The sequence below is a fragment of the Tupaia chinensis genome, unplaced genomic scaffold (genome assembly GCF_000334495.1).
Source record: "Tupaia chinensis unplaced genomic scaffold, TupChi_1.0 Scaffold000066_1, whole genome shotgun sequence".
NCBI classification, from domain to species: Eukaryota; Metazoa; Chordata; class Mammalia; order Scandentia; family Tupaiidae; genus Tupaia; species Tupaia belangeri.
In genome coordinates this window covers 9391188-9404245 of record NW_006159525.1, presented here as the reverse complement: position 1 = coordinate 9404245, position 13058 = coordinate 9391188, and positions in this window count along the sequence as shown.

Sequence of the window (13058 nt, the reverse complement as noted above, 5' to 3'; positions counted from 1 at the left end):
CAGATCAGGGTAGACTTAAGGCAAGGAAGAAGAAAAGTCATGTCCCATGAAGCACGGAGTGTGTGCTTGGGAGCAAGATTTCCTTGTGCCCGCCTATAGGGTAGAAGGGAGGAGGGACTGATCCAGAGTGCAGCTGGCCTAGCTGTCTCTTGCCCTGCCATGATTGCTCCTGCCAGACTGGTGGAGTGCTGGAGTCAGAAGCAGTGGCATGGACTTGGGAGCAGGGTTCCCTTGTACCCACCTGTAGGATGTAAGAGGGCCAGGGAGAAGGGGGACACAAAACATTTGGAAAAGATCAATGTGTGCATGTGTGCAGCTTAGTGTTTGCATGATGTCGCTCTTCTAGGTAAAGAATCTTGCTTCTCATAGCCAGGCACTTTCCATTTGCAGCATCTAAATATGATATATAATGACAGGTGGAAGATTCTATTAATGGGACTTTTTGAGAATGACTCAACCTAAATTCTGGAGTGCAAACTATGTACATAAATGTATGCCACTGTAAATGTTATATGGTTTTATTCTAACATTGCCCTTTTTTTACCCTTAATTAGGAACTGGTTTGCCCTTAGTTAATGTAGATAAGGGGATAACCTGGGCATTCTCTGGCTCCCAAGGAAATGCCAGAATGTTTAGACCTTTAAGACAGGATGATTATTTCCTGCATGGGAACCAAACTGAAAATGTTTCTGTTATTCCTAGAAGTGGCAGTTTGGGATTTCAAAGTTGAACTATTTCATGCCCATACACTTGAAGACTGCCCTTGCTTTAGGGAATAAAAAAACCCCCTAAAACAGAAGATGCTTACATTTTCAGATGTAAGCATCTGAAAATCATTATTTAACATTTCAGATGGTTTCTGTCTAACCCAGGATCACCATGATTCTAAGAATCCTCTGAATCCTATGATAATTTCCTCCTCTTAAGACTTACTTTGGCATTACTGAGTTTTTTTTTTTCTTTGCAATTTGGCCATCTCTCTCTCTCTTTCTATGTCCCTGGGGTTTGACTTGTCTATTGGATTTGTCTTTGGTGTTTCTTTTATTTCCCACATACTGGTTGGGGATCTTTTTCCATGATCAACATTTCCTTTTCTTGCTTCCTTCATGGCAGTTAAAGTCATGGAGATGACTGAAACCTTGCCATCTGTGACCCTCAATTCCAGACTCATCTTTTACTGACTTACCATGTGTCTACGGATTCCTTTCTGGGAGAGGAAAGGAATTGCTGAAAATTCTAATTCTTAAAAGCTAAAACTTTAGGTTTGGGAATCTTATTTTACATTCTGATTAAATTTGTTTTCATGATCTCTAATTGACTGAATTGTGTCTCACAAAAACATGTTGAAACTTGTTTTGGAGAGGTTTTTGTACTCACCAGAAAGACAGAGAGAGATAGACAGAAAGCGAGAAATCACCCTCCAGGGTGGATGACCACGCTGCAATCCCTTCTCTCCTCCTCTTAAGACTTACTTTGGCATTACTGAGTTTTTTTTTTTCTTTGCAATTTGGCCATCTCTCTCTCTCTTTCTATGTCCCTGGGGTTTGACTTGTCTATTGGATTTGTCTTTGGTGTTTCTTTTATTTCCCACATACTGGTTGGGGATCTTTTTCCATGATCAACATTTCCTTTTCTTGCTTCCTTCATGGCAGTTAAAGTCATGGAGATGACTGAAACCTTGCCATCTGTGACCCTCAATTCCAGACTCATCTTTTACTGACTTACCATGTGTCTACGGATTCCTTTCTGGGAGAGGAAAGGAATTGCTGAAAATTCTAATTCTTAAAAGCTAAAACTTTAGGTTTGGGAATCTTATTTTACATTCTGATTAAATTTGTTTTCATGATCTCTAATTGACTGAATTGTGTCTCACAAAAACATGTTGAAACTTGTTTTGGAGAGGTTTTTGTACTCACCAGAAAGACAGAGAGAGATAGACAGAAAGCGAGAAATCACCCTCCAGGGTGGATGACCACGCTGCAATCCCTTCTCTTCTATTCTCCTTTCGGGATCTTGGACATGTACGCACACGTGCCCAGCATGAGTTTAAGTCACCAGGTCTGGGACTTGAAACGCAGTTGACTACATGGGAGTCGGGCGACGTAGCCATTATGCCACCTGCTGGTCCCAACATGTTAAAATTTTAACTTCCAATTTCACAAAATGTGACCTTATTTGAAAATACAGTCATTGCAGATGTAATTAGTAAAGATGTCATGAGGTCGTAATAGAATAGGATGTATCTTTAATTCACTATGGTGTCCTCATAAGGCAATGAATGAAAGTCCAGGCATGACCAGGGAAAATATCAGGTGAAAATGGAGGCAGGGATTAGAGTGATACATCAGTATGCCAACAAATGCTAAGGATATTGGCCATCACCAGAAGCTAAGAAAGAGGCATTTTTATGGGTTGAATCATGTCCCTGAGAATTCATATGTTAACATTGTTTTTGCTTTTTTTAAATTCTTTTTTTCCCTTTTTGTTATAGGGCAATTGCACTTATCAGAGAGAGACAGAAAGAGAAGGAAAATGAAAAATCACACCTCAGGGAAGAGGTGTGAACTCTCCTTCCCCATTCTCCTGTAGAAATTTTGGGCACACACGCATATACATGCCCAGTGTGTTTTTCAAGCTGCCTGGTCTGAGACTCAAGCTGAGTTGTTGGCCATGTGAGATCTAGCCGCCTAAACCACCATGCCACCTGGCTGGCCAACATACATTGAAGTTTTACCTTCGGTACCTCGGGATATAGTTTTATTTGGAGGTAAAATCTTAAAGCGGTTAATTAATAAAATGGAGCCATTTGAATCCCATCTGAATGGTATCCTTATAAGAAGAGATTATAATACCGAGAAACACCAAGGATGTGCATACAGGAGAGGTTGAGCAGGTGAAGAGGTAACAAGAAGGTGGCCATTTGTAATCCAAGGAGAGACACCTGAGAAGAAACTAACCCTGCTGGCCCCTTGGACTTCCAGCTTCCAGAATGTGCAAAAACTAAGTTTCTGCAATTTAAGCCATCAAGTCTGAGCTATATCATTAGCCCTAACAAATTAATATAGACATGAAATAGCTTCTCACAGCTCTCAGATGGAACTAGCCCAGTCAACAATTTGATTTCCAACTGCTAGCCCGGAACTGTGAGAGAATAATGTGCATTATTTAATCCATCATGAACCCAGTCCACTTGCCAGCCCATTAACAATTTTCTTGACCCACAACTCTTGCCAGTCCCTTCTTTATTTGACAAACATTTATTGACCCCCACATATACTACCGTAAGCAATAGCTGTGCTTTATTGGATGATGTCATCTGTGTCCTCAGCAGGATGTTTGAAACTGGACACATAATGTTAAATAAGATCCTTTCTATATCAGTTATTTATTGCCCCCAAGTGCTGTATATAAAACAACCCCACAATATATGCCTTGGAATAAGAAAAATGTATTTATCTTATGCTTTTTAAAAAAATTTTGCCAGAAGGGACCAGCAGTTAGCGTAATGGCTATGTCGCTGGACTCCCAAATAGTCAACCGCAGTTCGAGTCCCAGACCCAGTGGCTTAAACTCACACTGGGCCTTTGTGCATGCGTGCCCAAGATTCTGAGAGGAGATTTGTGGAGAAGGGATTGAGGTGTGGCCGTTCCCCCTGGGGGGTGATTTTTCTCTTTCTGTCTCTCTGGCAAGCGCACATGCCCTATAGCAAAAACCTCTCCAAAAAAAGAAAAGAAAAAAACAATTGCCAATAGGCTCATGTGCTTGCCAGAGAGAGAGACAGGAGGGGAAGTTGGCAGGAGTGAGAAAGCAACTCTTCATGGGTGATGGTCATTTCGCAATACCTTCTCTGTTTCTCCCTCCTTTAGGAATTTCAAGCTTGCATACACATGTGCTCCGTATATTTTTCAAGCTCCTAGGGCCAGGATTCAAACTGCACAGTAGGCCATATAGGATCTACCTGACTTAACTACCACTCCACTGGCTGGACTTCTCATGATTCTTTAGGTCTGTGATCAGTCTGTGGGCTTACCTGAGTAGTTCTTCTGTTTCATCGGAACTCACTCTTGTGTTGGGTAAGGACTGGTAGGACTTGACCTTAGGCTTCTATCTCCCAACAAGTTAGCCCAGGCAGGCTTTCAAAGCAGTGTCAGTGGTGCAGAAGGACAATGGGAAACACAAGCACACAAGCACTTTCTAGCCTTTATTTGCAATAGGTTTTCTAACATTCTATTGGCCAAAGAAAGTCATGCGGCAAAGCCCAGCTTCAGAGTACAAAGACTATAAAGTTACTCAGCAAATTGTGTGGATGATGGCTAATTTTATGGGTTAGCTTGACTGGGCACAGTGCTCAGACATTATAGTGAAAGCTTATGTTGAATGTATCTGTGGGGGTGTTTTTGAATGAGTAATTAGCATTTTAATAGGTATGCTAGAGATGGCAAATGGAGGAAGGTGGGGCAGTTTATGATATCTTCCTTTACCATGCTAAGGAGAGAAGTAGCAGTTTGGGAGATAACAGAGAATAAACTGAAGTTCTCTAAGACAAAGAATTAACAACTGGATTAATATATTTTTATTATTATTATTATTATTATTACTTTTGGAGAGGTTTTTGCTATAGGGCACGTGTGCTCGCCAGACAGACAGAGAAAGACAGAGAGACAGAAAGCAAGAAATCACCCCCCAGGGGGGATGGCCACACCGCAATCCCTTCTCCTCTGTTGTTCTCCTCTCAGGATCTTGGGCACGCATGCACATGCGCCCAGCGTGAGTTTAAGCCACTGGGTCCGGGACTCAAACCGTGGTCGACTATGTGGGAGTCCAGCAACACAGCCATTACGGTAACTGCTGGTCCCTATTATTATTATTATTTGGAGAGGTTTTTGCTATAGGGCACATGCACTTGCCAGAAAAACAGACAGAGACAGAGAGACAGAAAGTGAGAAATCACCCCCCAGGGGAGATGGCCATGTCACAATCCCTTCTCATGCATTCTCCTTTTGGGATCTTGGGCACGCACACACACGTGCCCAGCATGAGTTTAAGCCACTGGGTCCGGGACTCGAACTGTGATAGATTACATGGGAGTCCAGTGATTTAGCCATTACACCATCTGCTGGTCTCAGGATTAATATCTTTTAAAATATCAAAGTATGTCACCTAAATTTGGAGAAAATAATGCAAGATTTACTTTCAACAAATGAAAGAGAGAGTTTAGGCTGGTTGGTGTCATGGTGATTAAGGCAACTGGATCCCATGTGCCCAACTGTGTGGTTTGAGTCCTGAATTTGAGAGCTTAAGAAACGTACCTGTCCCAAGTGTGAGCATGCCCAAAAACCTAAGAGAAGAAGTGGAGGAGGAGGAATGGCGGTATGGCCATCCTGGCTGGGGGAAGTTTTCTATCTTTCTCTTTCTCTGTTGAGCACATATGCTTTATAGCAAAAAAATTTAAGAAAAAAAACTAAAATAAACAATCAAATCTGTTTCTTAGTCAGAATTTTGAATTTCTTTTCTTTGAAACAGTGAGAGCATTAAATATGAAAGAAGATAAGGTATCATTGGAAGGATTTAATTGTTTACAGTACCATAGAGATTGTCCTGATAAGAATAACGTTGCTGCTATTCATAAATAAAGAAACTTAACTGGATACCATGGGAGAAAGTAATGTTTGCATTTCCTGTATCGTCAAAACAATTGATCTTATAAAGCTTGGACATTTCTCCAATTTAATGCCAGTTCCTTAGAATACAGAAAACAGTTAAAGAAAATAAAATTATTCTTTTTTTTAGAGATTTTTGCCTGAGGGTATGTGGGCTTGCCAGAAAGAGAGAGACAGAGATGGTGAGAGGGAAAGTACGAAAGAAATTACCTCCTAGCCAGGTGCCCACACGGCAATCCCTCCTCTTTCATCCTCCTTCTGGTATTTCAGGCACACACACACATGTGCCCCAGTGTGATTTTCAAGCCACCAGGTCTGAGACTCGAACCACAGTCATCCATGTGGGAATCTAGCAATGTAACTACTATGCCATCTGCTGACCTCAGAAAATAAAATCATAGGACTTCCTCTAGGAATAATATAAATTGAATAGAACATCATGATATGATAGTAGAAATATCATATACTTGAATGGAGCACCTCAATTGTGAATTAGAATTTTCTTAAAGGAATTCAAATTCTGAATTTGCTTCTCATGAAGACAGGAAGCGTATTGATACGAAAGAGAGAATGGAAATTCTAAGCTTTTTATTTTTTTTTCCCCAGTAGACAGGTATCAGGAGTTCTTTCAGTAAACCACAATGCAATTGAAAGGTTTCAGACTGATGGGACTTTTGTTTATATTCTTGATGTGTTTGAAAGCAGCCTGTGCCTACAAAGGTGGAAATGGAGAACAATTTAAACACAACATTCTAAGAGATAACAAAAAACTTCTTGAAACGATTTTTCAAAATGGTTTGAATTTTATTTATTTATTTATTTATTTATTTATTTATTTATTTATTGGAGAGGTTTTTGCTATAGGGCACATGCGTTCGCCAGACAGACAGAGACAGAGAGACAGAAAGTGAGAAATCACCCCCCAGGGGGGATGGCCATGCCGCAATCCCTTCTCCTCCATTCTCCTCTCGGGATCTTGGGCACTCATGCACACGCGCCCGGCGTGAGTTTAAGCCACGGGGTCTGGGACGCGAACCACGGTCAACTACATGGGAGTCCAGCGACATAGCCATTATGCTAACTGCTGGTCCCCAAAATGGCTTGAATAATTTTTAAAGAAAGCCTTTTTGTTGATATGCATATAGATACAAAGAGGAACACGATGCATTATAGAAAAAATATAAGCCTGAATTCCATCTCTGAAGTTTATAAAAAAAATTAATAATAACAGTAATTCTACATTTCCTGGCTTAAATCTTGAAATTAAATAACTGGAACTTTGTGTTTTTCTTCCAAAGACAAAATTGGATGAACATCTTGTTAACTAGATTTGTGTCTAATTTAACTCCCAAAAACCCTGCAATCAATTTACTTCACACATCAAATGTAGATGGAAAGGAAAGGGAGTTACAGTTTAATACAAAGATGACAAGTGTAGCCCCTTTTTTCATGGAAAATACACAGGGTTCTGTCTTACTGTTGAGGGTGGCAGTACTATCAAGCTGTTGATAGCACACCTTTTCCCACCAACATCAAACAACAGAGGGGGACGAGCCCAATGGAATCCTCCACATGGGCACCACAGATATCTTTGCTTTGCTCAGAGCCTAAAAAAGATCAGATTAAATTAAAAAATTAATTATTACTTATGGTAAAACACAAATGCAGAAAGATTTACTTTTGTCCATTTTCTTTGAATACCTTCATTTTCTTTTTTTTTTTTTTTTTTTATTTGAGAGGTTTTAGCTATAGAGCACATGTACTGGTCAGAAAGACAGAGAGACAGAAAGTGAGAAATCATCCCCTGGGGGGATGGCCACACCGCAATCCCTTCTCCTCCATTCTCCTCTCGGGATCTTGGACATGCATGTACACGTGCCCAGCGTGAGTTTAAGTCAGCGGGTCCAGGACTTGAACCATGGTCAACTATGTGCGAGTCCAGCGCAGGACTCAAACCGTGGTCAGCTATGTGCGAGTCCAGCGACATAGCCATTACACTAATTGCTGGTCCCCGTATCTTGAAATTCTAAGTCCCCAGAGTGAGGGTATTGGAAGATGGAGCCTTTGGGGAGGGCATTTAAGAATGACCGAAAACTCAACTTGCAATGACAGAAACAATATCAGTGAAGTAAATATGATCATACATTAATTATGCATCACTTAACTTAAATACTCTTTGTATTTCATAACATATTGATAATTTACTTTTAGTTACTGTAACTAATGCCTCAAAGTGAGTTTGATTTTACTCACAAATGGACAGATACAGTTTCCAGGGTATATAGAGAAGAGTCTGTCTACTTCTTGGCAATGAAAATTCTTTTCTTCACTTGATGAGACGTACCTCCAAGAGGTTTCATCATTTCTTTTAAAGTGTTGGGCCCTTTTAAGATGAGAATCCTGTGGGAATGTAGCTCTATAATGTGTTGGCGACTCTCAATTTGGTACCTGAGAGTAGCTTTTAATGGGAGAAAAGTAAAGTTAGTAAGTGAAGATCCTGGATATCAGGCAAGGGTAGACTAATTCTCCAATTAGTGGGAAAAACATTTTACCAAATCAGCCAAGTGGTGAGCTTGTTATACAATCTTAAGTATTTCATAATCTATTGGTTTAAAAAAATCTACTTCAAAAGATATTCTCTGTTCAATAAGCAGGGGCCTTAGGTTTGTTTGCATACTTATGTATAACCTGGTTCTTGTGAGCAGTCTGTGCAATGCTTCAGTTAGTCTGCAGACATTGGCTTGTGTTTATTCTCATCATTTGAAAATTCTACCAACATTATATTCCTTACAGATAGCATTCAGTACTTATTACATTCCAGGCATTAGAACTATGATGTATATATTTTCTTATTAAAACTCTCTCCCAACAGCTCAGTGAGGAAGGTATCACACTTTATGGATGTGGAAACAGACATAGGATATTTATGTAACTTGCTATTATGATGAAGGCTATTGTGTGGCAGAACTAACCCAGTTGTATCTGAGTACAAATCTTTTGCTTTTTATCACCTTGACAAATCGTTTTACCTTCCTCTAATGACTTCCTTTGATTTATTTTAACCTGAAGGTATTTCGCAGAGTCTATGGGAGGGAGATTGGGTTTGGAAGTGGACCATTACCATGCTATCTTGTTGAAAAATCTGCTTAATTCCTTTCATATTGAATACTTGCAGAATTCAAATATGCTTATTTGCATAAATGTTGTGAACTGCAAACTACTGTGGTAGAGGTCAATTGTTATTCATCTGTGTCTCACTTTCATTTAGCAAGACTTGAATTTGCAAGACGCTACAGATATTTATTTCCATTTATTCATACGTATTCATGTAAATTCCAATGATGAGTGGTTCTAGGTAAGCTTGAAATTTTGCTAAAGCTGAGTACTTATAAATATACAAACCCTTAAGTTAAATAATGTAGCTTGATAACACTCGGCCTTCTTTAGAAAAAAGTCTCTAAATAGGATGGATACAACTTGCATGTAAGTGGAAATAGAATGATGCATTATTTTAAGACTCTTTTGAAGGTAAGCCTGAAAACTGACCATAGGTTAGTGTCAATAGAACTAATCAGCCTTCTATAGAACTTAACATTTTATTCAATTTATTTGCCTAGTGCTCAGCTGTTCTTAAGTGTTTCCTAGAAAAATTAAAGAACAAAGTATCCGGTAACTTTGCCAAGAAAAGTCTAGTTAGTCAGTCTTTGAAAGAATCAGTGTAGAAGTGATGAGCCAGTGCAAAGAATGTCATGAATATATATTTTTTGGCTTGTGATTTGTCAGAAATTCCGAAAAATATGATACAGAAGCTTTCTTTTTGTTTCTTCTCACCTTAAATGTAATCATTTTGTAGAGAATAGATATAATTTTGAATTATAGAATTAGAAAGAGACCATTTTGTAATCTCAGTTTTGGAGGGGAAACAAGTCAATAGAGTTCAGATGGCTGACCGAACATCCCACGTGAATTATGGACAGGATTAGCAAGATGAATCGCAATGTCTGATGTCAAATTCCCTTTGTTTTCTGTCATACTATACCAAATTGAAAATATTATGAAAGAAAATATGGTTACTTAAAGCTTGCTTAACTTTTCTTATACCTCATTTTAACCATATTACTTCATCAGAGTTTTAATGTTTGTTGTAAATAATTATGCAGTTTTTGCTTCATTTTGAATATTTCTTAAAAATATACTGATTATCTCAGGGGTTTTTTGTTTGTTTGTTTGTTTTGGAGAGGTTTTTGCTATAGGGCGGGTGTACTCACCAGAAAGACAGGGTGAGCCATCCCCATGGGGGATGGCCACGCCACAATCCCTCCTCCTACATTCTCCTCTGCCGGGGTCCAGCCTCGAGTGGGTGGGTTATCTCGACGGAGGCGGCGCTGGAAAGAAAAGAAGACTAAGGCCTCGTTGCTTTTCATGCACATCCTTAGCCGGACACTCCCAGAGATCGCTCTCTGAGGAGTGACAACTGTTAGGAATCATCGTGCCTTTTTATTGAAAATGTGATACATGCAAGTAAACGGGTGAGGGACAGTAAAAGATTTACCCTAAGGAACAGGGTATACAAAGCATGGAAGCAATAATTATAAAACATGCTGTTTGTCTTGTTAGCTTAGGTAAAGTCAATCACAGTTCTCAGGATGAGGAAGTCCATTTGTCTGCTGTATCTTCTTCTTAGATCTTGATTACTGGGAAGAGTCTTTTGAAGAGGGGTCTTGCAGGATGTTTGATAACTTCAGTCCCGGGCCAGGGCGGTAACGTTGCTGGTTACAACGACCTAGATGGAAATCTTGTCTTGCTAAGTAAAGACACAGTTAATATATGGACTATCTATACATTACAACAATAGAGGGTGGGTTCCTGCATTTTGTTTGTTGAGTCTTGTCCATTAGTGAGTTCTTTTGTTTTATCTCTGTGTCTCTGTTATGTGGTGAATGTGCTGACTTTGCTAGTGTGAGTTAACTTTGGCCTGTAGCTTTAACAAGGGGTATGTAAGTAAAACTAACCTTAAACTAACTTAGTCTACATATGCTTCTAATGCTAATTTGGTTTATACTAACTTAATCTATATGTTAATTTTGGCTTAAAAACAGACAGGTGGGGGAGTCTTAAACTTCCTGGTCCTCCTGTCAGTCTTAGGGAACCACATTCCTACAAGATCACTAATTGGCTTTATTGCAATGGTTGAGGGTGATGTTTTACCCTTGCAGGGTACCGTAACAACAGTAAAACTCACGGCAGAGAAATTGAATACCGGTCAGTACAAGGACACAAGGGAGAGCTCGTAAACTGGGCCTTGCCTCAGTTTCTTCCTAGTCCAGGCCTTGCCTTAGAATGGGAGGCAGCATCCTTACCAGCTTGTGTTGCCTGCATGGCCCCGTCACTCCTCTCAGAATCTTGGGCATGCACACACAAGCGCCCAGTGTGAGTTTAAGCTACCAGGTCTGAGGCTTGAACCGTGTTGGACTATATGGGAGTCCAGTGACAAAGTCATTACACCAACTGCTAGTCCCATCTAGGGTTTCAATATCTGACTTTTTTCTTTATGAATTCATTAAACTTTTTTGTAATAATTAATAATAATGGTTTGCACCTTAATAATGCTTCTGGCTTTACAGCAGACTAGCATAAATGACATATCACAGGACCAACAGTTGGCGTAATGGCTATGTCGCTGAACTCCCATGTAGTCCACTGTGGTTCAAATCCTGGACCCAGTGACTTAAACTCACGCTGGGCCCGGGTGCTGTGCATGCGCAAGATTCTGAGAAGAGAATGGAGGATGAGGGATTGTGATGTGGCCATCTCCCTGGGGGGTGATTTCTCGCTTACTGTCTCTCTGGTGAGTGCATGTGCTCTATAGCAAAAACCTCTCCAAAAAAAAAAAAAAACCAAAAAAAAAAAAAAAAAAAACATCGCTTTAGCAAGTGGCAATGCTGTAAAGTGGCTATATCTTTTGATGGATGACCAAACCAATTTTGTTGCTTTTACTGAAAGCAATCCAGCAGCTTGCCCTTGCAGTGAAAACATTTCTCCATCTTCATACAAGCCCTGGCCTGTTTGGTCGTTTTCCCTTCTGACCTTTATTCTGCCACTTACTGCACCCCAGCCTCACTGATCTCTTCCTGTCCATTGACTGGAACATGCCCTTTCCTACTTCCGGGCCAATGCACGTAGTACTCGTTTGCTTGGTCTACCATCCTAGTGAAAATGAGGAATCCTTTCTCTTCCTCAGTTAGATAGCAATAGTATCTCTCCTTTGGATTGCAGCCTAAGCATTACAGCCTCACAGATGCTTTCTCTGATCATGGACTTGGTCCTGTTCCCCTGTTATATGTTCATAGCCCCTGACACATTCCCTCAATGACATTGATTGCAGTGTGACTGCACATTCGTTTCTGTGATCATTTGCTTAATCTCTTGTTCTCTTTAATAAATGTTCAGTCCAGGAGGGCAAGGAGTACGTATTCCAGCATCTATCGCTGTATAAATACCATCTTAAAGCTCAGTTTCTCAGAACAATTTATTACTGTTTCCCCGAGTTCTAGAAATGCGATGAGCTTCACTGGAAAATTTACAATTTAGGTCCTTCATACAGTAGAAGTCAAATAAGGAGCAAAGCTGGATGCATTTAAGGACCACATAGACTGGTGTCGAGATTAGAGCAGCCAGGGATTGACCAAGCTCCATCTATCTCTCTCTGTTTCCACCTCTCATCTCTCTATCTCCCTGTCTCTGTTCCCCTGGATTGTCCATGTGATAGCTTGGGTCTTCCTCAGGGATGGCAGCTCAGGGTGTCTGCACTTCTTGCACAGTGGACTCAGGATTCCACAGCAGGTGTGCCAGAAATGGGAAGTGAAAGCTGCCAGTCACTCACAGCCTAGGTATGGATTCTGGCACCATATCACTTCCAGAACATTCTATCAGTCACACAGTCACAGAACCCACCCACATTTAAGAGGAGGGGAAACTTACTCCACCCTATAATAGAGGAAAGGATTGAGGTATGGAAGGTAAGAAACTGATAGTGGCCACTTTGCAGGCTGGCTGGGGCAATCTACTTAGTGTCACCATTTTACTCTTAGGATCAAGCTCTGTAAAAGCCTAGAAAAACACTCAACAAATATTTGTTTACTAAATGAGTGAACAAGTGAATGAAGGAAAAAACTGAATATCTGAGCAGTTAGGTAAATTTTATCTGGCACCCATAAGTAGTGGGAATAAGAAAATAAGTTTTGGGGACCAGACAGTGGCACAGTGGTGAGATACAACCATCTGCAAGGTACTCTCACATGGGAAGGTTCTTGGTTCAAGTCCAGAGACACCTTTGACTACACTGCGCATATGCTTGTCTGGTCCAGGGCTGGCTGAAGGCTGGGGTGGATTGCAGCA